Source organism: Phasianus colchicus, chromosome 17 (assembly GCF_987193195.1).
Source record: "Phasianus colchicus chromosome 17, bPhaCol1.hap1.1, whole genome shotgun sequence".
Classification (NCBI taxonomy): Eukaryota; Metazoa; Chordata; class Aves; order Galliformes; family Phasianidae; genus Phasianus; species Phasianus colchicus.
In genome coordinates this window covers 14309119-14335262 of record NC_143452.1, presented here as the reverse complement: position 1 = coordinate 14335262, position 26144 = coordinate 14309119, and the positions used below count along the sequence as shown (strand labels likewise).

General features: G+C 53.4%; 3 long non-coding RNA genes across 3 annotated transcripts; all 3 read right to left on the bottom strand.

The window, feature by feature from the left end:
• Nucleotides 1–3572: 3572 nt before the first annotated feature.
• On the bottom strand, nt 3573–8087 carry LOC149915666 (uncharacterized). Its single transcript, XR_016471884.1, has 3 exons — nt 7040–8087; nt 6122–6935; nt 3573–5711 (listed from the first exon to the last, which is right to left on the bottom strand). It is a non-coding gene; the product is annotated as an uncharacterized LOC149915666 (long non-coding RNA).
• Nucleotides 8088–12385: 4298 nt separating this feature from the next.
• Nucleotides 12386–17099, bottom strand: LOC149915665 (uncharacterized). Its single transcript, XR_016471943.1, has 3 exons — nt 15852–17099; nt 14934–15747; nt 12386–14524 (listed from the first exon to the last, which is right to left on the bottom strand). It is a non-coding gene; the product is annotated as an uncharacterized LOC149915665 (long non-coding RNA).
• Nucleotides 17100–21194: 4095 nt separating this feature from the next.
• LOC149915664 (uncharacterized) lies at nt 21195–26144 on the bottom strand. The gene is made up of 4 exons (XR_016471936.1): nt 24661–26144; nt 24437–24556; nt 23743–23838; nt 21195–23333 (listed from the first exon to the last, which is right to left on the bottom strand). It is a non-coding gene; the product is annotated as an uncharacterized LOC149915664 (long non-coding RNA).

The window sequence follows — 26144 nt, the reverse complement described above, 5'->3', positions numbered from 1 at the left end:
CAGCGATTAAAGACCATCGTGAAAATATTTTACGATTTGGTGTCCTCAGTGGGTGAAGCTGGCACCTGCCTGTAAGGCACCGTGTAGCCATTGGGCTCCAACATCAATCCCAAACCCCAAAGAAGTAGGGAGGCTGCAGCGTGCGTACTTCGTGCAGCCCCTGCGCTCCTCGAGTCACAGATCGCTGACGTACCGCAGGACCCATTTCTGCTGCGGCACGACGTGGGATTGCTGAAGTCACTGCAGATCTGGAGAACAGACAAAGCATCTCCAGAACACACTCCCCGTACAACTTGCCCACATGCAGGGGGCACAAGCCCCATTTTGGGGGCAATGATCCCCACTTGTGGGGTGCTACCCTCACCCCACTGTCACAGCCATGCCCCGAGGACACCGTCACCCCACTGCGCATGGCCAGCAACGTCTCCCCGGACTCCACTCCCACAGGCATCCCCGTCCCTGTCCTCAAGACGGCAACATCGGCATGGAGCAAAGCGGGGCAGGGGGCGTGGGAGGACTTGAGGGGACATGAGAGGGCACATGGGGACACAGGGACATGGGGGGACACGGAGGGACATGGGGTTGACGCGTGGGGTCAGAACTACAGAGGCAAGAGGAGGTGGCACGTGGAGGTGACACAAGGAGGTGGCAGGCTGTGCCAGGAGTTTGAGCAGCAGTGCGGGGCAGATGAGCAGTGCCAGCCCAACGTGGGGGTGATGGTGACACTCCAGGATGAGGAGCTGCTACTGTTTTTCAAGCAGGTAGGAGTTTGTTATCCATACATAATACTGCACTTGTTGTTTTCTTTTTTAAATCAGTGACAGTACGCGATCTGATCCAATGTCTTTGAAAAGTGTGGTTTCAGGATTGTCAGCTGAAACAGCAGCAGAACACAGGCCGTTGCCTGTGGGGGAAGGGACGGGGAAGGAAGTGAGGAAAGAAAGGAGGAAGCCTGAAAAAGGAATGGGGATGGCACGGGGCGAAGGAAGGGGGCGAGACATAGGGGAATGAAGGGAAAAGGACAGAATAGCGGTGGAGCAGCCTAAAAAGCAGCAACAAGCTCTGGGAGGACTGCAGAGTGCCAGATTCTGTAGCGGGTGTGTATCTGTGTGTGTATGTTGTCATTACCTGCCTGGTTTGGGGTCGGGGCTGTTGTCGCTTCTGAGCTCCTGCAGTGGGAAGAGCTTGAGCAATCGGTGCCCATGCAGAACTGCAGCATGGGGGAGCACTTGGTAAGGACAGCCCTGCAGCCCTCAGCTGGACGAACTTCTTCCGTGTGTCCAGACTGTGAGCTGTGCAGCCGTGCCTGGCTGCACCGCTCCAGCTCAGAGTCCGCTGCCTGAAGCTGCATCTTTGCTGCCTTCCCTCCTGCCCAGAGCCTCGAAGCTGCTCCCACAGTCCTCTGCCCACCCCCAACATGCCAGAGAAGACATCTGGCAGCGGGCTGGAGGAATCCCAGCACCCTGTTTTCCTTCTGCCCGCAGCTCTCTCCTCCTCTGCCACACAGGGCACCAGCCTGCAAAATGGGAATGGTCGGGAGGAAAGGGAGCACTGGCAGAAGCGACTGCTGCAGCTGGCCGGGGGGGTCTGCGTCCCCCGTGCCCTTGTGGGCTATCTGTCCAGCTGCAGGAGGACCAGAGAAGGGCAGACAAAAAGGTGCAGCTGAGCAAGCAGTGGACCTGCACAACTCTCTGGCCATCCTGCCGATGGCAGCTGTGACACATCGATTCTTTCCATGCAGCTGAATTCATGTTTTCCATCTGTATACTTAAGTGGAGAACTGCAGGTTTTGTTAATCTTTGTGGAAATGATGTAACGGTCCCCAAGAATCTCAGAACTGCAACTTTGTCTCTGCCTGCGTAGACCTGCTAGGGCCTAAAACTACCCGTTTTATGGCATTAAAAAGAATAAAAAGCCAAAAATGAAACCTGGAGTTGAAGAAAGACCTTGGAAAAAAACACATTAAAATGTGAACAAGACAGAGGCTGAGCAAACGTTAATATAGCCCTGTGCTTTCTGCCAAAGTGCTTTATTTCGTTATCGTTAAATTTGCCGGGCAGTTACATTTCGGTATGTGAATATTTAGAAACAGTGCAATGGATGCTGGCAAAAACGAGTCTGTTTTCTTTTTAAACAGATATTCATAAGCACTTAGCACAGCTTTCCGGGGTCTGGAGTAGTTTCCCTTTGTTTTCTTCGTCTTTTCCCCCCGCTTCTAACTTCGCGCTCTTCCCCCGTCATCACAACGCGGAACGGATCGCCACGGCCTGCGCCGCGGGTCCCCGGCAATGCCGCCGGAGTTCTTCCCGCGGTCTCTGCTGCCACCTCGTGGCCAATGCGCGGAACTGCCGCTGCCCGCTGCTCAGGCCGGCAAGCTGTACAACGCATGCGCGTAGAAACGCGGAAGTGGCGTTTTAGCCGCTCTGCGCCGCTAATCCGCCGCTCTCTATGGTGATCAGTCCTCCAGATAATAGCGAACACGCGCGCGTCAACTGAAAGATAGCAATTGTTTCGACAGACCACTGCGGGGACGGGCAAGCAGCCGATTCTCGGAGCGCCGGCTCAGCGATAATTTCCCCTTCTAATCCAGGATGCCCCTCGTCTATTTCCGCCGATTTATGCCCGAGCCCACCCGGGAACGGACCGGGTCGGCTCACGGCTGCCCCTCAGCGCCTCGTGGCACCCAACGTGCTTGCCGCCGCGGCGGAGGAGCAGACGTTTGGGGCTCCAGCCCCAGCCCTGCACCGCAGCGTTCCCGGAAAAGCAAGTCTCGCGAGAGCAACGCACACGGGCCAAGCTAGGCACCGCGCACGCGGCAGTCTCCGCACCGCACTACGCAGGCGCGGTTCTCGAGACAACAGCACGGAGTACGGACGCGCGATTCATGAGAAAGCACGACGCATGCGCCAGTGGTTTAAAAAAAAAAAAGAAGAAGAAGAAAAAAAAAAGCGCTACGCACGCACTGGATTCTGTTCCGAACGGGGCAAGCGCCGGACTCTGCCCGCCACGGCGCATGCGCCTGGCTGTGCCCCGCAATGCGCGTGTGCCACGTGCTCTGCGCGCGCGCCAGCCTCGACGCCGCAATACTCACGCTTTCCTCACGGCCGCAAAACGCACGCGCCGTCGTTTGCAGCGCGTTCAGTACGTTCTCGAAGCAGACCGGGGCATAAAACCGCCCGAGGAAACAGACGAGGAGCATTCTGGATCGGAAGAGAGAAAAGTGTCGCGGAGCCGGCGGTCCAAGTATTGACTGCTCACCTGCATCTCAGGGCTTCGAAGAAATGTGTGCGATTGGAAAGCTTGTGGCGCATGCGCACTACTTCGCGGGGGACCGAGCACCACTTCCGCGTGCCTGCGCGCACGCGCCCTGCTGCCTGCGGCGACGTAGCGACGCTGCCGCAATTCTGCCGATTGACCGCGTGGGGGCACCAGAGACAGCTGAAACAACCTCGATGCAGTTCCCCCGATTGGCCTCGAGGGGGCGCGAGAGATCGCGGAAACAACTGCGACGCACTTTTGCCGATCGGCCACGCGGTGGCACCAGAGACCGCGGAAATCACTTCGCCGCTAGGACTGCTGTGGGTCTGCACCAAGCCATCGCCAGCCCGTTCTCTCTTTTGCTGGCAGAGGAAAAACACAGAAGGGAGAGGAGGGAAGGGAAGACGACAAAGACAACGAAGGAAATCTTCGACAAACCCACCAAACCTGCGCTCAGCGCGTAGGGGTACTTGTCAATAAACAAATAACCAGCAAATTGATGTTGTCAAGATTTTTATTACTCTATTTTTTGCAGCCAGCGTCCGAGGTAATGAAAAACCTCGTACGAAGCGGGCAGATGCGTGCAGCCAAGCCATGGCTTGAAACGATTAACCACATTTGGTTTTGACACCACGTCTGTGAGAAACACTCAAAGCCAAAAAATTCAGGTTAGGCCAGGATCTCAGTGATAGCAGCAAAGTTTATTCGTCATTGCAATAACAGGCTCATGTCCCCTATTAGCGAGGGAGGGATTGTGCAACAGTCAGCGAAATTCATTCCGTTCTATACTCCAAACCCAACGCAGGTAACGCGCTCCTGGCATTCATTGGTTGAGCGTCTCAGGCTTACACTCTCCCCGATGCTGTTGCTATGATACATTTCCATATAAGGTCCATTACCAACCCGTTGTTCTTTCGTATGTTTTGTACTTCTCCATGGAGATACGAGGGCCATATTTCCAAGAGTGAGCACATGCGTTCTGTCCTGTGCTGGGCTCTCTTTCTCCAGCCCGCATCTTTGCCTTGTTTTGCACCTGGCTCACTTCTACCCCAGTCAGAACGCCCCCAGTCTTTAACTTTCTACTCTGTTCAACAGCTTTCTTAGTGGAAGGAAAACAGCTATTTCACAAGAGGGTTATAAGTTCAGTGAAGGTCAATACTACGTACCGAAAACACTAAAAGCTTCTACTGCAAAAACACAACCTACCTTTCACAACCAGACCCAGAACCAACCCCCAAGGAGCACCGCCACTCACAGCTCTCCACCCGCACTCCGCACCGCCGATCACCGCCCCCTGAGCTCAGCCAGTAAGCCAGTTCTCAGCCCACCTCATTATCCACTCATCTATCCCACACTTTCTCAGCTTCATTAGCAGGATGTCGTGGGAGACTGTATCAAAAGCATTGCTGAAGTCAAGGCAGACGACATCCACAGCAGCAGCCCCTGAAATGGTCCATCCCACTCGGGCTGAAGCTTTGATTCCTTACACGTGCGTGTTAGGACCCAGCCGCCAGCACGGAATGAGGGCACTAGAAATTCCAGAGGTGGAGCTCGAGACAGCAGTCCATGTTCCTTGAGGGATAACAGAGAAGCAGACAACCCGAGTATATAGTTCTTCAGAAACTTATCCTTGGTTTCAAGAGAGGGCATCTCACCTCTCCCTCCCAAGTACAGCACCCCAAACAGCACTTCGTACAGTGATACTCCCAAGTCTTTTCTGGGAGCGGTTTGTATTTTGAGAAGGGCTAAAGGTAAACGCTTTGTCCGTGGTCATTTGGTCTCTAAAATCCATTTTGACAAGTGCTTTGTCAGCATCTGATTGATTCATTCTACTCTCCCTGAAGAAGGAGGGTGCCGGCGAGTATGGAACTCCCACTTCATTTCTAAAGTTCTCATTAGCTCCTGTAGGACTTGTGAAGTAAAGTGGTTTCCCTTATCTGAGACTATATTCTACATAATCCCATATCTAGGGATCGTGTCCAGATGTAGAGTCCTTAGTGCAGAAAAGACAGGGACCTGTTGGAGCATCCAGAGGACCAAGGGTAAATCCTGCTTGACCAATCCATTGGCTGTCTGTGATGGTGTCACTGCATCAATAGCCAAGTGAAGAACCACTGATATCATCTACCTGGACTTCAGTAAGGCCTTTGACACAATACCCCGCAACATCCTTCTTTCCAAATTGGAAGGATACGGTGAGTGGACTGTTCAATGGACAAAGAACCGGCTGCAGGATCGAGTCCAGGAGCCAATGGCTCCGTGTCTGGATGGCGATCGGTGATGAATGGCATCTCAAAGGGGTCCGTGCTGGGGCTGAGACTCTTCAGTATCTTCATCAGTGGCATCACCAGCGGGATCGAGCGCACCCTCAGAAAATTTGCTGGAAACACCAAGCTGTGGGGAGCAGTGACACGCCAGAGGGACGGGACGCCAGACAGGGGGACCTAGACAGGCTTGAGCAGCGGGCACAGACAAACCTCATCAGCTTCAACAAATCCAGGTGCAGTGTCTTGCACCTGGGACAAGAGAACCCCCCACTACCAATACATGCTGGAGGATGAAAGGGCTGAGCCTAGGCCTGTCCCAAAAGACCTGGTGGATGCCAAGCTGTACATGAGCCAGCAAAGTGCCCTCCCAGCCCAGAAAACCAGCCACACCCTGGGCTGCACCAAAAGATGTGCGGTCAGCAGGTGAAAAGAAGTGATCCTGCCCCTCTGCTCTGTGCTGAAGAGGCCTCATCTGGAGTACTGTGTCCATATGAAGAGCCCTCAGCGCAGAAGAGACATGGACCCGTTGGAGCACATGCAGAGGATGGCCACAAGAAAAAAAAAAAAAAAAAGAACCGAAGGATCAAACGCCTCACCTGTGAGGACAGGCTGAGAGAGCTGGGGCTGTTCAGCCCGGAGAAGTGAAGGCTCCGAGGTGACCTGGTAACAGCCTTTCGATACCCAAAGGGGAGCTAAAGGAAAGAAGAAGGGAAAATTTAGGTTAGATATCAGGAAAATATCTTTCACAGCAAGGGACAAGGGGAAACATTTTAAGCTGGGGGAGGGAAGATTTAGGTTGGACGCCAAGGGGAAGTTCTTTACAGAGAGAGCGGTGAGGTGCTGGAACAGCTGCCCAGAGAGGCTGTGGATGCCCCGTCCATCCCTGGAGGTGTTCAAGGCCAGGTTGGATGGGGCCCTGGGCAGCCTGGTCTAGTATGAAATGGGGAGGTTGATGGCCCTGCATGTAGCAGGGGGGTTGGAGATTCACGATCCTCGAGGTCCCTTCCAACCCGGGACATTCTGTGACTCTGCACAGTGGAACAGGTTGCCCAGAGATGTGGTGGATGCCCTGTCCCTTCCAAGGTGACACGCAGGGCAACCTGATCTAGCTGTGAATGTCCCTGTTCATTGTGGGCGAGTTGGACTAGACCATCATAAATGGTCGCTTCCGACTCTAAGGAGTCTCCGGTATGATACCTGAAGCCATGTCCACAAAGAACATCGATGGCCTGGTGAGCAATCAGGGTAGGTGGGGAAGCCTGTGTGCTCAACAGCTCTGGGGAAACTCACCAAGTAGTCCAGTCAGGAAGATTCACATCAGCCATAGAGCCTCTCTGTGCCAGCGCCAGTATTCAGCACACCAGAGGTACTGCTTCATCACACTGGTGGGTCCCATAGCTGCAGAGCTAGCTATTGAATGGCAGTCAGGGGATGGAAGGAAGAGGGGTGGGGAGATTGGCTATCATACAGACTAGGAAACTAACAGCATCCCCTGACAATTGGGATGGAGATACCTGGGGCGATCCAGATGAAGTGGTCCAGTTGAAGACAATCCTTTGTTTCCTATGAATACGAAGCCAGGTCTGCCATAAAAACAGAAAGAACCCTAGGACCCTGGGGTGGACAGCCACAGCGTGCTCTGAGAACTGTGCCCTGACATCTGTTAGTACTGACAAATTTGTAAGGGAGGTCTAGGAGAGAACCAGACAAGACAGGAACAGAATACTCGTGTTCAGTATGCTCAAGTAGTGGAGACTGTATTACACTACGTGCGGATGAAGAAAACGGCCACTGGGGCCGGGGGTTTTCTTAAGCTCAGGTCCCAGCCCGATACATGCACCTCACCCTACTACCAGCCACGAAGCTTATTGGGACGGAAGCTTATTGGGCCCAGGGAGCAAGGCGAGCCCCTTGTGACCCCCATTCCATCTTTAAGTGAGCGTCCTACACCCATCGCAAAACCCACCTGCATACAAGCAATGCACGAACAAGGGATTCGCGGCATTTCATTATCCGCTGCACAGATTTCACAGTGCTTAAACCACTAGCCAGAGGAGCCCCGAGAACCCTTAAACCCCATTGTGCTGCAAAACAGAACGGGATCCAAAGAGACACGGAACATAGTTTAAATACGTGCCCTTAAACAATACTCAGCATGGGCGGAATTAGTACGTGGCACAGGAGACACAGAGGGGACGTGGGCAGAGGACACAGGGAGGACACAGACACAGGCGGGACACGAGGTCACAGAGGGAACATGGAGGGGGATGCAGAGGGTACGCGTCATGAAATGGATTGGGACCACGTGGTAGCAGACAAACCGAGTTTGGAGTCTCAGGTTGGAGATTAGGCAATGAGAATCATGAAAGAGGGAACAGAGACTTCACAAGAAGGTATTGAACTTAAGAAGAGTTACAGAGGAAACCTGGAGAACACAGGATCCCTTTACGGAAAAGCGCATTAGCTCCAGGCATTTCCAGAGTTGCAATGCTCAGTCAGCCAACCAGCATTACCTTGGGACTGACTGAAGCATTCCAGGAATGAGACAAGAGCAGAAGAAAGGAATGTATGTCAGCCCCTCCATTACCAGTTCGGAGAAAGGGAGATAACCCCTTCACTCCCTTAAGCAAAGAACTGAAAAGAAAAATAAGAACAAGCATAGCAGACATAGCTGCTCCAGTCCAGCTTTGGATCCCCTCAGATCAGAGGGCAAAGATCAAAGCCCTACAGCAGGGAACAAAAATCAGTTGCCTCTTTCCAGGAAAGAGCACTCACCCAACAGTCCACAGCAGGCAGTCTCCAGCAAAAGACGCTGCCTTGGGGGCTGCCAGCCCTTAAATGAGGTGAGGGAGGGGTGGAGCCAGGCTCAGCCCCACCTGGTCCCACAGCTGCATTGCTTCCACCTGTGCTTGCAGGGCTGCACCACCCCTCACCAGATGCTCCATCACTGCTTCAGGCTGTGATCTCAAAGTTCCCATAACGTCATGAATAAAAAAAAAAAAAAAAAAAGTGAATTAGGTCTGCCTGTCTGGCAAGGGGAAGTTTATCACTGAATGAGCAAGGATGGCCCACATATTTTGATTCCAGTCAGATGTCCTCAAAGGCAACTGATAAAATTTCTCATAGGTAGGAGAGCACAGATTTTCATACTGATGCAGCAAGATGCTGAGAAGCCGCATGTGCAGCGAAAAGGCTGCGATTACGGTGTGAGTGGAGCGAGTGCTGTTTGCCAAACTGTCAGGGTCAGCTTATGGCTCCCCAGTGAGAAATGTGCATTACCTACTCACGCAGCGATTAAAGACCATCGTGAAAATATTTTACGATTTGGTGTCCTCAGTGGGTGAAGCTGGCACCTGCCTGTAAGGCACCGTGTAGCCATTGGGCTCCAACATCAATCCCAAACCCCAAAGAAGTAGGGAGGCTGCAGCGTGCGTACTTCGTGCAGCCCCTGCGCTCCTCGAGTCACAGATCGCTGACGTACCGCAGGACCCATTTCTGCTGCGGCACGACGTGGGATTGCTGAAGTCACTGCAGATCTGGAGAACAGACAAAGCATCTCCAGAACACACTCCCCGTACAACTTGCCCACATGCAGGGGGCACAAGCCCCATTTTGGGGGCAATGATCCCCACTTGTGGGGTGCTACCCTCACCCCACTGTCACAGCCATGCCCCGAGGACACCGTCACCCCACTGCGCATGGCCAGCAACGTCTCCCCGGACTCCACTCCCACAGGCATCCCCGTCCCTGTCCTCAAGACGGCAACATCGGCATGGAGCAAAGCGGGGCAGGGGGCGTGGGAGGACTTGAGGGGACATGAGAGGGCACATGGGGACACAGGGACATGGGGGGACACGGAGGGACATGGGGTTGACGCGTGGGGTCAGAACTACAGAGGCAAGAGGAGGTGGCACGTGGAGGTGACACAAGGAGGTGGCAGGCTGTGCCAGGAGTTTGAGCAGCAGTGCGGGGCAGATGAGCAGTGCCAGCCCAACGTGGGGGTGATGGTGACACTCCAGGACGAGGAGCTGCTACTGTTTTTCAAGCAGGTAGGAGTTTGTTATCCATACATAATACTGCACTTGTTGTTTTCTTTTTTAAATCAGTGACAGTACGCGATCTGATCCAATGTCTTTGAAAAGTGTGGTTTCAGGATTGTCAGCTGAAACAGCAGCAGAACACAGGCCGTTGCCTGTGGGGGAAGGGACGGGGAAGGAAGTGAGGAAAGAGAGGAGGAAGCCTGAAAAAGGAATGGGGATGGCACGGGGCGAAGGAAGGGGGCGAGACATAGGGGAATGAAGGGAAAAGGACAGAATAGCGGTGGAGCAGCCTAAAAAGCAGCAACAAGCTCTGGGAGGACTGCAGAGTGCCAGATTCTGTAGCGGGTGTGTATCTGTGTGTGTATGTTGTCATTACCTGCCTGGTTTGGGGTCGGGGCTGTTGTCGCTTCTGAGCTCCTGCAGTGGGAAGAGCTTGAGCAATCGGTGCCCATGCAGAACTGCAGCATGGGGGAGCGCTTGGTAAGGACAGCCCTGCAGCCCTCAGCTGGACGAACTTCTTCCGTGTGTCCAGACTGTGAGCTGTGCAGCCGTGCCTGGCTGCACCGCTCCAGCTCAGAGTCCGCTGCCTGAAGCTGCATCTTTGCTGCCTTCCCTCCTGCCCAGAGCCTCGAAGCTGCTCCCACAGTCCTCTGCCCACCCCCAACATGCCAGAGAAGACATCTGGCAGCGGGCTGGAGGAATCCCAGCACCCTGTTTTCCTTCTGCCCGCAGCTCTCTCCTCCTCTGCCACACAGGGCACCAGCCTGCAAAATGGGAATGGTCGGGAGGAAAGGGAGCACTGGCAGGAGCGACTGCTGCAGCTGGCCGGGGGGGTCTGCGTCCCCCGTGCCCTTGTGGGCTATCTGTCCAGCTGCAGGAGGACCAGAGAAGGGCAGACAAAAAGGTGCAGCTGAGCAAGCAGTGGACCTGCACAACTCTCTGGCCATCCTGCCGATGGCAGCTGTGACACATCGATTCTTTCCATGCAGCTGAATTCATGTTTTCCATCTGTATACTTAAGTGGAGAACTGCAGGTTTTGTTAATCTTTGTGGAAATGATGTAACGGTCCCCAAGAATCTCAGAACTGCAACTTTGTCTCTGCCTGCGTAGACCTGCTAGGGCCTAAAACTACCCGTTTTATGGCATTAAAAAGAATAAAAAGCCAAAAATGAAACCTGGAGTTGAAGAAAGACCTTGGAAAAAAACACATTAAAATGTGAACAAGACAGAGGCTGAGCAAACGTTAATATAGCCCTGTGCTTTCTGCCAAAGTGCTTTATTTCGTTATCGTTAAATTTGCCGGGCAGTTACATTTCGGTATGTGAATATTTAGAAACAGTGCAATGGATGCTGGCAAAAACGAGTCTGTTTTCTTTTTAAACAGATATTCATAAGCACTTAGCACAGCTTTCCGGGGTCTGGAGTAGTTTCCCTTTGTTTTCTTCGTCTTTTCCCCCCGCTTCTAACTTCGCGCTCTTCCCCCGTCATCACAACGCGGAACGGATCGCCACGGCCTGCGCCGCGGGTCCCCGGCAATGCCGCCGGAGTTCTTCCCGCGGTCTCTGCTGCCACCTCGTGGCCAATGCGCGGAACTGCCGCTGCCCGCTGCTCAGGCCGGCAAGCTGTACAACGCATGCGCGTAGAAACGCGGAAGTGGCGTTTTAGCCGCTCTGCGCCGCTAATCCGCCGCTCTCTATGGTGATCAGTCCTCCAGATAATAGCGAACACGCGCGCGTCAACTGAAAGATAGCAATTGTTTCGACAGACCACTGCGGGGACGGGCAAGCAGCCGATTCTCGGAGCGCCGGCTCAGCGATAATTTCCCCTTCTAATCCAGGATGCCCCTCGTCTATTTCCGCCGATTTATGCCCGAGCCCACCCGGGAACGGACCGGGTCGGCTCACGGCTGCCCCTCAGCGCCTCGTGGCACCCAACGTGCTTGCCGCCGCGGCGGAGGAGCAGACGTTTGGGGCTCCAGCCCCAGCCCTGCACCGCAGCGTTCCCGGAAAAGCAAGTCTCGCGAGAGCAACGCACACGGGCCAAGCTAGGCACCGCGCACGCGGCAGTCTCCGCACCGCACTACGCAGGCGCGGTTCTCGAGACAACAGCACGGAGTACGGACGCGCGATTCATGAGAAAGCACGACGCATGCGCCAGTGGTTTAAAAAAAAAAAAGAAGAAGAAGAAAAAAAAAAGCGCTACGCACGCACTGGATTCTGTTCCGAACGGGGCAAGCGCCGGACTCTGCCCGCCACGGCGCATGCGCCTGGCTGTGCCCCGCAATGCGCGTGTGCCACGTGCTCTGCGCGCGCGCCAGCCTCGACGCCGCAATACTCACGCTTTCCTCACGGCCGCAAAACGCACGCGCCGTCGTTTGCAGCGCGTTCAGTACGTTCTCGAAGCAGACCGGGGCATAAAACCGCCCGAGGAAACAGACGAGGAGCATTCTGGATCGGAAGAGAGAAAAGTGTCGCGGAGCCGGCGGTCCAAGTATTGACTGCTCACCTGCATCTCAGGGCTTCGAAGAAATGTGTGCGATTGGAAAGCTTGTGGCGCATGCGCACTACTTCGCGGGGGACCGAGCACCACTTCCGCGTGCCTGCGCGCACGCGCCCTGCTGCCTGCGGCGACGTAGCGACGCTGCCGCAATTCTGCCGATTGACCGCGTGGGGGCACCAGAGACAGCTGAAACAACCTCGATGCAGTTCCCCCGATTGGCCTCGAGGGGGCGCGAGAGATCGCGGAAACAACTGCGACGCACTTTTGCCGATCGGCCACGCGGTGGCACCAGAGACCGCGGAAATCACTTCGCCGCTAGGACTGCTGTGGGTCTGCACCAAGCCATCGCCAGCCCGTTCTCTCTTTTGCTGGCAGAGGAAAAACACAGAAGGGAGAGGAGGGAAGGGAAGACGACAAAGACAACGAAGGAAATCTTCGACAAACCCACCAAACCTGCGCTCAGCGCGTAGGGGTACTTGTCAATAAACAAATAACCAGCAAATTGATGTTGTCAAGATTTTTATTACTCTATTTTTTGCAGCCAGCGTCCGAGGTAATGAAAAACCTCGTACGAAGCGGGCAGATGCGTGCAGCCAAGCCATGGCTTGAAACGATTAACCACATTTGGTTTTGACACCACGTCTGTGAGAAACACTCAAAGCCAAAAAATTCAGGTTAGGCCAGGATCTCAGTGATAGCAGCAAAGTTTATTCGTCATTGCAATAACAGGCTCATGTCCCCTATTAGCGAGGGAGGGATTGTGCAACAGTCAGCGAAATTCATTCCGTTCTATACTCCAAACCCAACGCAGGTAACGCGCTCCTGGCATTCATTGGTTGAGCGTCTCAGGCTTACACTCTCCCCGATGCTGTTGCTATGATACATTTCCATATAAGGTCCATTACCAACCCGTTGTTCTTTCGTATGTTTTGTACTTCTCCATGGAGATACGAGGGCCATATTTCCAAGAGTGAGCACATGCGTTCTGTCCTGTGCTGGGCTCTCTTTCTCCAGCCCGCATCTTTGCCTTGTTTTGCACCTGGCTCACTTCTACCCCAGTCAGAACGCCCCCAGTCTTTAACTTTCTACTCTGTTCAACAGCTTTCTTAGTGGAAGGAAAACAGCTATTTCACAAGAGGGTTATAAGTTCAGTGAAGGTCAATACTACGTACCGAAAACACTAAAAGCTTCTACTGCAAAAACACAACCTACCTTTCACAACCAGACCCAGAACCAACCCCCAAGGAGCACCGCCACTCACAGCTCTCCACCCGCACTCCGCACCGCCGATCACCGCCCCCTGAGCTCAGCCAGTAAGCCAGTTCTCAGCCCACCTCATTATCCACTCATCTATCCCACACTTTCTCAGCTTCATTAGCAGGATGTCGTGGGAGACTGTATCAAAAGCATTGCTGAAGTCAAGGCAGACGACATCCACAGCAGCAGCCCCTGAAATGGTCCATCCCACTCGGGCTGAAGCTTTGATTCCTTACACGTGCGTGTTAGGACCCAGCCGCCAGCACGGAATGAGGGCACTAGAAATTCCAGAGGTGGAGCTCGAGACAGCAGTCCATGTTCCTTGAGGGATAACAGAGAAGCAGACAACCCGAGTATATAGTTCTTCAGAAACTTATCCTTGGTTTCAAGAGAGGGCATCTCACCTCTCCCTCCCAAGTACAGCACCCCAAACAGCACTTCGTACAGTGATACTCCCAAGTCTTTTCTGGGAGCGGTTTGTATTTTGAGAAGGGCTAAAGGTAAACGCTTTGTCCGTGGTCATTTGGTCTCTAAAATCCATTTTGACAAGTGCTTTGTCAGCATCTGATTGATTCATTCTACTCTCCCTGAAGAAGGAGGGTGCCGGCGAGTATGGAACTCCCACTTCATTTCTAAAGTTCTCATTAGCTCCTGTAGGACTTGTGAAGTAAAGTGGTTTCCCTTATCTGAGACTATATTCTACATAATCCCATATCTAGGGATCGTGTCCAGATGTAGAGTCCTTAGTGCAGAAAAGACAGGGACCTGTTGGAGCATCCAGAGGACCAAGGGTAAATCCTGCTTGACCAATCCATTGGCTGTCTGTGATGGTGTCACTGCATCAATAGCCAAGTGAAGAACCACTGATATCATCTACCTGGACTTCAGTAAGGCCTTTGACACAATACCCCGCAACACCCTTCTTTCCAAATTGGAAGGATACGGTGAGTGGACTGTTCAATGGACAAAGAACCGGCTGCAGGATCGAGTCCAGGAGCCAATGGCTCCGTGTCTGGATGGCGATCGGTGATGAATGGCATCTCAAAGGGGTCCGTGCTGGGGCTGAGACTCTTCAGTATCTTCATCAGTGGCATCACCAGCGGGATCGAGCGCACCCTCAGAAAATTTGCTGGAAACACCAAGCTGTGGGGAGCAGTGACACGCCAGAGGGACGGGACGCCAGACAGGGGGACCTAGACAGGCTTGAGCAGCGGGCACAGACAAACCTCATCAGCTTCAACAAATCCAGGTGCAGTGTCTTGCACCTGGGACAAGAGAACCCCCCACTACCAATACATGCTGGAGGATGAAAGGGCTGAGCCTAGGCCTGTCCCAAAAGACCTGGTGGATGCCAAGCTGTACACGAGCCAGCAAAGTGCCCTCCCAGCCCAGAAAACCAGCCACACCCTGGGCTGCACCAAAAGATGTGCGGTCAGCAGGTGAAAAGAAGTGATCCTGCCCCTCTGCTCTGTGCTGAAGAGGCCTCATCTGGAGTACTGTGTCCATATGAAGAGCCCTCAGCGCAGAAGAGACATGGACCCGTTGGAGCACATGCAGAGGATGGCCACAAGAAAAAAAAAAAAAAAAGAACCGAAGGATCAAACGCCTCACCTGTGAGGACAGGCTGAGAGAGCTGGGGCTGTTCAGCCCGGAGAAGTGAAGGCTCCGAGGTGACCTGGTAACAGCCTTTCGATACCCAAAGGGGAGCTAAAGGAAAGAAGAAGGGAAAATTTAGGTTAGATATCAGGAAAATATCTTTCACAGCAAGGGACAAGGGGAAACATTTTAAGCTGGGGGAGGGAAGATTTAGGTTGGACGCCAAGGGGAAGTTCTTTACAGAGAGAGCGGTGAGGTGCTGGAACAGCTGCCCAGAGAGGCTGTGGATGCCCCGTCCATCCCTGGAGGTGTTCAAGGCCAGGTTGGATGGGGCCCTGGGCAGCCTGGTCTAGTATGAAATGGGGAGGTTGATGGCCCTGCATGTAGCAGGGGGGTTGGAGATTCACGATCCTCGAGGTCCCTTCCAACCCGGGACATTCTGTGACTCTGCACAGTGGAACAGGTTGCCCAGAGATGTGGTGGATGCCCTGTCCCTTCCAAGGTGACACGCAGGGCAACCTGATCTAGCTGTGAATGTCCCTGTTCATTGTGGGCGAGTTGGACTAGACCATCATAAATGGTCGCTTCCGACTCTAAGGAGTCTCCGGTATGATACCTGAAGCCATGTCCACAAAGAACATCGATGGCCTGGTGAGCAATCAGGGTAGGTGGGGAAGCCTGTGTGCTCAACAGCTCTGGGGAAACTCACCAAGTAGTCCAGTCAGGAAGATTCACATCAGCCATAGAGCCTCTCTGTGCCAGCGCCAGTATTCAGCACACCAGAGGTACTGCTTCATCACACTGGTGGGTCCCATAGCTGCAGAGCTAGCTATTGAATGGCAGTCAGGGGATGGAAGGAAGAGGGGTGGGGAGATTGGCTATCATACAGACTAGGAAACTAACAGCATCCCCTGACAATTGGGATGGAGATACCTGGGGCGATCCAGATGAAGTGGTCCAGTTGAAGACAATCCTTTGTTTCCTATGAATACGAAGCCAGGTCTGCCATAAAAACAGAAAGAACCCTAGGACCCTGGGGTGGACAGCCACAGCGTGCTCTGAGAACTGTGCCCTGACATCTGTTAGTACTGACAAATTTGTAAGGGAGGTCTAGGAGAGAACCAGACAAGACAGGAACAGAATACTCGTGTTCACTACGCTCAAGTAGTGGAGACTGTATTACACTACGTGCGGATGAAGAAAACGGCCACTGGGGCCGGGGGTTTTCTTAAGCTCAGGTCCCAGCCCGATACATGCACCTCACCCTACTACCAGCCACGAAGCTTATTGGGACGGAAGCTTATTGGGCCCAGGGAGCAAGGCGAGCCCCTTGTGACCCCCATTCCATCTTTAAGTGAGCGTCCTACACCCATCGCAAAACCCACCTGCATACAAGCAATGCACGAACAAGGGATTCGCGGCATTTCATTATCCGCTGCACAGATTTCACAGTGCTTAAACCACTAGCCAGAGGAGCCCCGAGAACCCTTAAACCCCATTGTGCTGCAAAACAGAACGGGATCCAAAGAGACACGGAACATAGTTTAAATACGTGCCCTTAAACAATACTCAGCATGGGCGGAATTAGTACGTGGCACAGGAGACACAGAGGGGACGTGGGCAGAGGACACAGGGAGGACACAGACACAGGCGGGACACGAGGTCACAGAGGGAACATGGAGGGGGATGCAGAGGGTACGCGTCATGAAATGGATTGGGACCACGTGGTAGCAGACAAACCGAGTTTGGAGTCTCAGGTTGGAGATTAGGCAATGAGAATCATGAAAGAGGGAACAGAGACTTCACAAGAAGGTATTGAACTTAAGAAGAGTTACAGAGGAAACCTGGAGAACACAGGATCCCTTTACGGAAAAGCGCATTAGCTCCAGGCATTTCCAGAGTTGCAATGCTCAGTCAGCCAACCAGCATTACCTTGGGACTGACTGAAGCATTCCAGGAATGAGACAAGAGCAAAAGAAAGGAATGTATGTCAGCCCCTCCATTACCAGTTCGGAGAAAGGGAGATAACCCCTTCACTCCCTTAAGCAAAGAACTGAAAAGAAAAATAAGAACAAGCATAGCAGACATAGCTGCTCCAGTCCAGCTTTGGATCCCCTCAGATCAGAGGGCAAAGATCAAAGCCCTACAGCAGGGAACAAAAATCAGTTGCCTCTTTCCAGGAAAGAGCACTCACCCAACAGTCCACAGCAGGCAGTCTCCAGCAAAAGACGCTGCCTTGGGGGCTGCCAGCCCTAAAATGAGGTGAGGGAGGGGTGGAGCCAGGCTCAGCCCCACCTGGTCCCACAGCTGCATTGCTTCCACCTGTGCTTGCAGGGCTGCACCACCCCTCACCAGATGCTCCATCACTGCTTCAGGCTGTGATCTCAAAGTTCCCATAACGTCATGAATAAAAAAAAAAAAAAAAGTGAATTAGGTCTGCCTGTCTGGCAAGGGGAAGTTTATCACTGAATGAGCAAGGATGGCCCACATATTTTGATTCCAGTCAGATGTCCTCAAAGGCAACTGATAAAATTTCTCATAGGTAGGAGAGCACAGATTTTCATACTGATGCAGCAAGATGCTGAGAAGCCGCATGTGCAGCGAAAAGGCTGCGATTACGGTGTGAGTGGAGCGAGTGCTGTTTGCCAAACTGTCAGGGTCAGCTTATGGCTCCCCAGTGAGAAATGTGCATTACCTACTCACGCAGCGATTAAAGACCATCGTGAAAATATTTTACGATTTGGTGTCCTCAGTGGGTGAAGCTGGCACCTGCCTGTAAGGCACCGTGTAGCCATTGGGCTCCAACATCAATCCCAAACCCCAAAGAAGTAGGGAGGCTGCAGCGTGCGTACTTCGTGCAGCCCCTGCGCTCCTCGAGTCACAGATCGCTGACGTACCGCAGGACCCATTTCTGCTGCGGCACGACGTGGGATTGCTGAAGTCACTGCAGATCTGGAGAACAGACAAAGCATCTCCAGAACACACTCCCCGTACAACTTGCCCACATGCAGGGGGCACAAGCCCCATTTTGGGGGCAATGATCCCCACTTGTGGGGTGCTACCCTCACCCCACTGTCACAGCCATGCCCCGAGGACACCGTCACCCCACTGCGCATGGCCAGCAACGTCTCCCCGGACTCCACTCCCACAGGCATCCCCGTCCCTGTCCTCAAGACGGCAACATCGGCATGGAGCAAAGCGGGGCAGGGGGCGTGGGAGGACTTGAGGGGACATGAGAGGGCACATGGGGACACAGGGACATGGGGGGACACGGAGGGACATGGGGTTGACGCGTGGGGTCAGAACTACAGAGGCAAGAGGAGGTGGCACGTGGAGGTGACACAAGGAGGTGGCAGGCTGTGCCAGGAGTTTGAGCAGCAGTGCGGGGCAGATGAGCAGTGCCAGCCCAACGTGGGGGTGATGGTGACACTCCAGGATGAGGAGCTGCTACTGTTTTTCAAGCAGGTAGGAGTTTGTTATCCATACATAATACTGCACTTGTTGTTTTCTTTTTTAAATCAGTGACAGTACGCGATCTGATCCAATGTCTTTGAAAAGTGTGGTTTCAGGATTGTCAGCTGAAACAGCAGCAGAACACAGGCCGTTGCCTGTGGGGGAAGGGACGGGGAAGGAAGTGAGGAAAGAGAGGAGGAAGCCTGAAAAAGGAATGGGGATGGCACGGGGCGAAGGAAGGGGGCGAGACATAGGGGAATGAAGGGAAAAGGACAGAATAGCGGTGGAGCAGCCTAAAAAGCAGCAACAAGCTCTGGGAGGACTGCAGAGTGCCAGATTCTGTAGCGGGTGTGTATCTGTGTGTGTATGTTGTCATTACCTGCCTGGTTTGGGGTCGGGGCTGTTGTCGCTTCTGAGCTCCTGCAGTGGGAAGAGCTTGAGCAATCGGTGCCCATGCAGAACTGCAGCATGGGGGAGCGCTTGGTAAGGACAGCCCTGCAGCCCTCAGCTGGACGAACTTCTTCCGTGTGTCCAGACTGTGAGCTGTGCAGCCGTGCCTGGCTGCACCGCTCCAGCTCAGAGTCCGCTGCCTGAAGCTGCATCTTTGCTGCCTTCCCTCCTGCCCAGAGCCTCGAAGCTGCTCCCACAGTCCTCTGCCCACCCCCAACATGCCAGAGAAGACATCTGGCAGCGGGCTGGAGGAATCCCAGCACCCTGTTTTCCTTCTGCCCGCAGCTCTCTCCTCCTCTGCCACACAGGGCACCAGCCTGCAAAATGGGAATGGTCGGGAGGAAAGGGAGCACTGGCAGAAGCGACTGCTGCAGCTGGCCGGGGGGGTCTGCGTCCCCCGTGCCCTTGTGGGCTATCTGTCCAGCTGCAGGAGGACCAGAGAAGGGCAGACAAAAAGGTGCAGCTGAGCAAGCAGTGGACCTGCACAACTCTCTGGCCATCCTGCCGATGGCAGCTGTGACACATCGATTCTTTCCATGCAGCTGAATTCATGTTTTCCATCTGTATACTTAAGTGGAGAACTGCAGGTTTTGTTAATCTTTGTGGAAATGATGTAACGGTCCCCAAGAATCTCAGAACTGCAACTTTGTCTCTGCCTGCGTAGACCTGCTAGGGCCTAAAACTACCCGTTTTATGGCATTAAAAAGAATAAAAAGCCAAAAATGAAACCTGGAGTTGAAGAAAGACCTTGGAAAAAAACACATTAAAATGTGAACAAGACAGAGGCTGAGCAAACGTTAATATAGCCCTGTGCTTTCTGCCAAAGTGCTTTATTTCGTTATCGTTAAATTTGCCGGGCAGTTACATTTCGGTATGTGAATATTTAGAAACAGTGCAATGGATGCTGGCAAAAACGAGTCTGTTTTCTTTTTAAACAGATATTCATAAGCACTTAGCACAGCTTTCCGGGGTCTGGAGTAGTTTCCCTTTGTTTTCTTCGTCTTTTCCCCCCGCTTCTAACTTCGCGCTCTTCCCCCGTCATCACAACGCGGAACGGATCGCCACGGCCTGCGCCGCGGGTCCCCGGCAATGCCGCCGGAGTTCTTCCCGCGGTCTCTGCTGCCACCTCGTGGCCAATGCGCGGAACTGCCGCTGCCCGCTGCTCAGGCCGGCAAGCTGTACAACGCATGCGCGTAGAAACGCGGAAGTGGCGTTTTAGCCGCTCTGCGCCGCTAATCCGCCGCTCTCTATGGTGATCAGTCCTCCAGATAATAGCGAACACGCGCGCGTCAACTGAAAGATAGCAATTGTTTCGACAGACCACTGCGGGGACGGGCAAGCAGCCGATTCTCGGAGCGCCGGCTCAGCGATAATTTCCCCTTCTAATCCAGGATGCCCCTCGTCTATTTCCGCCGATTTATGCCCGAGCCCACCCGGGAACGGACCGGGTCGGCTCACGGCTGCCCCTCAGCGCCTCGTGGCACCCAACGTGCTTGCCGCCGCGGCGGAGGAGCAGACGTTTGGGGCTCCAGCCCCAGCCCTGCACCGCAGCGTTCCCGGAAAAGCAAGTCTCGCGAGAGCAACGCACACGGGCCAAGCTAGGCACCGCGCACGCGGCAGTCTCCGCACCGCACTACGCAGGCGCGGTTCTCGAGACAACAGCACGGAGTACGGACGCGCGATTCATGAGAAAGCACGACGCATGCGCCAGTGGTTTAAAAAAAAAAAAGAAGAAGAAGAAAAAAAAAAGCGCTACGCACGCACTGGATTCTGTTCCGAACGGGGCAAGCGCCGGACTCTGCCCGCCACGGCGCATGCGCCTGGCTGTGCCCCGCAATGCGCGTGTGCCACGTGCTCTGCGCGCGCGCCAGCCTCGACGCCGCAATACTCACGCTTTCCTCACGGCCGCAAAACGCACGCGCCGTCGTTTGCAGCGCGTTCAGTACGTTCTCGAAGCAGACCGGGGCATAAAACCGCCCGAGGAAACAGACGAGGAGCATTCTGGATCGGAAGAGAGAAAAGTGTCGCGGAGCCGGCGGTCCAAGTATTGACTGCTCACCTGCATCTCAGGGCTTCGAAGAAATGTGTGCGATTGGAAAGCTTGTGGCGCATGCGCACTACTTCGCGGGGGACCGAGCACCACTTCCGCGTGCCTGCGCGCACGCGCCCTGCTGCCTGCGGCGACGTAGCGACGCTGCCGCAATTCTGCCGATTGACCGCGTGGGGGCACCAGAGACAGCTGAAACAACCTCGATGCAGTTCCCCCGATTGGCCTCGAGGGGGCGCGAGAGATCGCGGAAACAACTGCGACGCACTTTTGCCGATCGGCCACGCGGTGGCACCAGAGACCGCGGAAATCACTTCGCCGCTAGGACTGCTGTGGGTCTGCACCAAGCCATCGCCAGCCCGTTCTCTCTTTTGCTGGCAGAGGAAAAACACAGAAGGGAGAGGAGGGAAGGGAAGACGACAAAGACAACGAAGGAAATCTTCGACAAACCCACCAAACCTGCGCTCAGCGCGTAGGGGTACTTGTCAATAAACAAATAACCAGCAAATTGATGTTGTCAAGATTTTTATTACTCTATTTTTTGCAGCCAGCGTCCGAGGTAATGAAAAACCTCGTACGAAGCGGGCAGATGCGTGCAGCCAAGCCATGGCTTGAAACGATTAACCACATTTGGTTTTGACACCACGTCTGTGAGAAACACTCAAAGCCAAAAAATTCAGGTTAGGCCAGGATCTCAGTGATAGCAGCAAAGTTTATTCGTCATTGCAATAACAGGCTCATGTCCCCTATTAGCGAGGGAGGGATTGTGCAACAGTCAGCGAAATTCATTCCGTTCTATACTCCAAACCCAACGCAGGTAACGCGCTCCTGGCATTCATTGGTTGAGCGTCTCAGGCTTACACTCTCCCCGATGCTGTTGCTATGATACATTTCCATATAAGGTCCATTACCAACCCGTTGTTCTTTCGTATGTTTTGTACTTCTCCATGGAGATACGAGGGCCATATTTCCAAGAGTGAGCACATGCGTTCTGTCCTGTGCTGGGCTCTCTTTCTCCAGCCCGCATCTTTGCCTTGTTTTGCACCTGGCTCACTTCTACCCCAGTCAGAACGCCCCCAGTCTTTAACTTTCTACTCTGTTCAACAGCTTTCTTAGTGGAAGGAAAACAGCTATTTCACAAGAGGGTTATAAGTTCAGTGAAGGTCAATACTACGTACCGAAAACACTAAAAGCTTCTACTGCAAAAACACAACCTACCTTTCACAACCAGACCCAGAACCAACCCCCAAGGAGCACCGCCACTCACAGCTCTCCACCCGCACTCCGCACCGCCGATCACCGCCCCCTGAGCTCAGCCAGTAAGCCAGTTCTCAGCCCACCTCATTATCCACTCATCTATCCCACACTTTCTCAGCTTCATTAGCAGGATGTCGTGGGAGACTGTATCAAAAGCATTGCTGAAGTCAAGGCAGACGACATCCACAGCAGCAGCCCCTGAAATGGTCCATCCCACTCGGGCTGAAGCTTTGATTCCTTACACGTGCGTGTTAGGACCCAGCCGCCAGCACGGAATGAGGGCACTAGAAATTCCAGAGGTGGAGCTCGAGACAGCAGTCCATGTTCCTTGAGGGATAACAGAGAAGCAGACAACCCGAGTATATAGTTCTTCAGAAACTTATCCTTGGTTTCAAGAGAGGGCATCTCACCTCTCCCTCCCAAGTACAGCACCCCAAACAGCACTTCGTACAGTGATACTCCCAAGTCTTTTCTGGGAGCGGTTTGTATTTTGAGAAGGGCTAAAGGTAAACGCTTTGTCCGTGGTCATTTGGTCTCTAAAATCCATTTTGACAAGTGCTTTGTCAGCATCTGATTGATTCATTCTACTCTCCCTGAAGAAGGAGGGTGCCGGCGAGTATGGAACTCCCACTTCATTTCTAAAGTTCTCATTAGCTCCTGTAGGACTTGTGAAGTAAAGTGGTTTCCCTTATCTGAGACTATATTCTACATAATCCCATATCTAGGGATCGTGTCCAGATGTAGAGTCCTTAGTGCAGAAAAGACAGGGACCTGTTGGAGCATCCAGAGGACCAAGGGTAAATCCTGCTTGACCAATCCATTGGCTGTCTGTGATGGTGTCACTGCATCAATAGCCAAGTGAAGAACCACTGATATCATCTACCTGGACTTCAGTAAGGCCTTTGACACAATACCCCGCAACACCCTTCTTTCCAAATTGGAAGGATACGGTGAGTGGACTGTTCAATGGACAAAGAACCGGCTGCAGGATCGAGTCCAGGAGCCAATGGCTCCGTGTCTGGATGGCGATCGGTGATGAATGGCATCTCAAAGGGGTCCGTGCTGGGGCTGAGACTCTTCAGTATCTTCATCAGTGGCATCACCAGCGGGATCGAGCGCACCCTCAGAAAATTTGCTGGAAACACCAAGCTGTGGGGAGCAGTGACACGCCAGAGGGACGGGACGCCAGACAGGGGGACCTAGACAGGCTTGAGCAGCGGGCACAGACAAACCTCATCAGCTTCAACAAATCCAGGTGCAGTGTCTTGCACCTGGGACAAGAGAACCCCCCACTACCAATACATGCTGGAGGATGAAAGGGCTGAGCCTAGGCCTGTCCCAAAAGACCTGGTGGATGCCAAGCTGTACACGAGCCAGCAAAGTGCCCTCCCAGCCCAGAAAACCAGCCACATCCTGGTCTGCACCAAAAGATGTGCGGTCAGCAGGTGAAAAGAAGTGATCCTGCCCCTCTGCTCTGTGCTGAAGAGGCCTCACCTGGAGTACTGTGTCCATATGAAGAGCCCTCAGCGCAGAAGAGACATGGACCCGTTGGAGCACATGCAGAGGATGGCCACAAGAAAAAAAAAAAAAAAAGAACCGAAGGATCAAACGCCTCACCTGTGAGGACAGGCTGAGAGAGCTGGGGCTGTTCAGCCCGGAGAAGTGAAGGCTCTGAGGTGACCTGGTAACAGCCTTTCGATACCCAAAGGGGAGCTAAAGGAAAGAAGAAGGGAAAATTTAGGTTAGATATCAGGAAAATATCTTTCACAGCAAGGGACAAGGGGAAACATTTTAAGCTGGGGGAGGGAAGATTTAGGTTGGACGCCAGGGGGAAGTTCTTTACAGAGAGAGCAGTGAGGTGCTGGAACAGCTGCCCAGAGAGGCTGTGGATGCCCCGTCCATCCCTGGAGGTGTTCAAGGCCAGGTTGGATGGGGCCCTGGGCAGCCTGGTCTAGTATGAAATGGGGAGGTTGATGGCCCTGCACGTAGCAGGGGGGTTGGAGATTCACGATCCTCGAGGTCCCTTCCAACCCGGGACATTCTGTGACTCTGCACAGTGGACCAGGTTGCCCAGAGATGTGGTGGATGCCCTGTCCCTTCCAAGGTGACACGCAGGGCAACCTGATCTAGCTGTGAATGTCCCTGTTCATTGTGGGCGAGTTGGACTAGACCATCATAAATGGTCGCTTCCGACTCTAAGGAGTCTCCGGTATGATACCTGAAGCCATGTCCACAAAGAACATCGATGGCCTGGTGAGCAATCAGGGTAGGTGGGGAAGCCTGTGTGCTCAACAGCTCTGGGGAAACTCACCAAGTAGTCCAGTCAGGAAGATTCACATCAGCCATAGAGCCTCTCTGTGCCAGCGCCAGTATTCAGCACACCAGAGGTACTGCTTCATCACACTGGTGGGTCCCATAGCTGCAGAGCTAGCTATTGAATGGCGGTCAGGGGATGGAAGGAAGAGGGGTGGGGAGATTGGCTATCATACAGACTAGGAAACTAACAGCATCCCCTGACAATTGGGATGGAGATACCTGGGGCGATCCAGATGAAGTGGTCCAGTTGAAGACAATCCTTTGTTTCCTATGAATACGAAGCCAGGTCTGCCATAAAAACAGAAAGAACCCTAGGACCCTGGGGTGGACAGCCACAGCGTGCTCTGAGAACTGCCCTGACATCTGTTACTACTGACAAATCTGTAAGGGAGGTCTAGGAGAGAACCAGACAAGACAGGAACAGAATACTCGTGTTCAGTACGCTCAAGTAGTGGAGACTGTATTACACTACGTGCGGATGAAGAAAACGGCCACTGGGGCCGGGGGTTTTCTTAAGCTCAGGTCCCAGCCCGATACATGCACCTCACCCTACTACCAGCCACGAAGCTTATTGGGACGGAAGCTTATTGGGCCCAGGGAGCAAGGCGAGCCCCTTGTGACCCCCATTCCATCTTTAAGTGAGCGTCCTACACCCATCGCAAAACCCACCTGCATACAAGCAATGCACGAACAAGGGATTCGCGGCATTTCATTATCCGCTGCACAGATTTCACAGTGCTTAAACCACTAGCCAGAGGAGCCCCGAGAACCCTTAAACCCCATTGTGCTGCAAAACAGAACGGGATCCAAAGAGACACGGAACATAGTTTAAATACGTGCCCTTAAACAATACTCAGCATGGGCGGAATTAGTACGTGGCACAGGAGACACAGAGGGGACGTGGGCAGAGGACACAGGGAGGACACAGACACAGGCGGGACACGAGGTCACAGAGGGAACATGGAGGGGGATGCAGAGGGTACGCGTCATGAAATGGATTGGGACCACGTGGTAGCAGACAAACCGAGTTTGGAGTCTCAGGTTGGAGATTAGGCAATGAGAATCATGAAAGAGGGAACAGAGACTTCACAAGAAGGTATTGAACTTAAGAAGAGTTACAGAGGAAACCTGGAGAACACAGGATCCCTTTACGGAAAAGCGCATTAGCTCCAGGCATTTCCAGAGTTGCAATGCTCAGTCAGCCAACCAGCATTACCTTGGGACTGACTGAAGCATTCCAGGAATGAGACAAGAGCAAAAGAAAGGAATGTATGTCAGCCCCTCCATTACCAGTTCGGAGAAAGGGAGATAACCCCTTCACTCCCTTAAGCAAAGAACTGAAAAGAAAAATAAGAACAAGCATAGCAGACATAGCTGCTCCAGTCCAGCTTTGGATCCCCTCAGATCAGAGGGCAAAGATCAAAGCCCTACAGCAGGGAACAAAAATCAGTTGCCTCTTTCCAGGAAAGAGCACTCACCCAACAGTCCACAGCAGGCAGTCTCCAGCAAAAGACGCTGCCTTGGGGGCTGCCAGCCCTTAAATGAGGTGAGGGAGGGGTGGAGCCAGGCTCAGCCCCACCTGGTCCCACAGCTGCATTGCTTCCACCTGTGCTTGCAGGGCTGCACCACCCCTCACCAGATGCTCCATCACTGCTTCAGGCTGTGATCTCAAAGTTCCCATAACGTCATGAATAAAAAAAAAA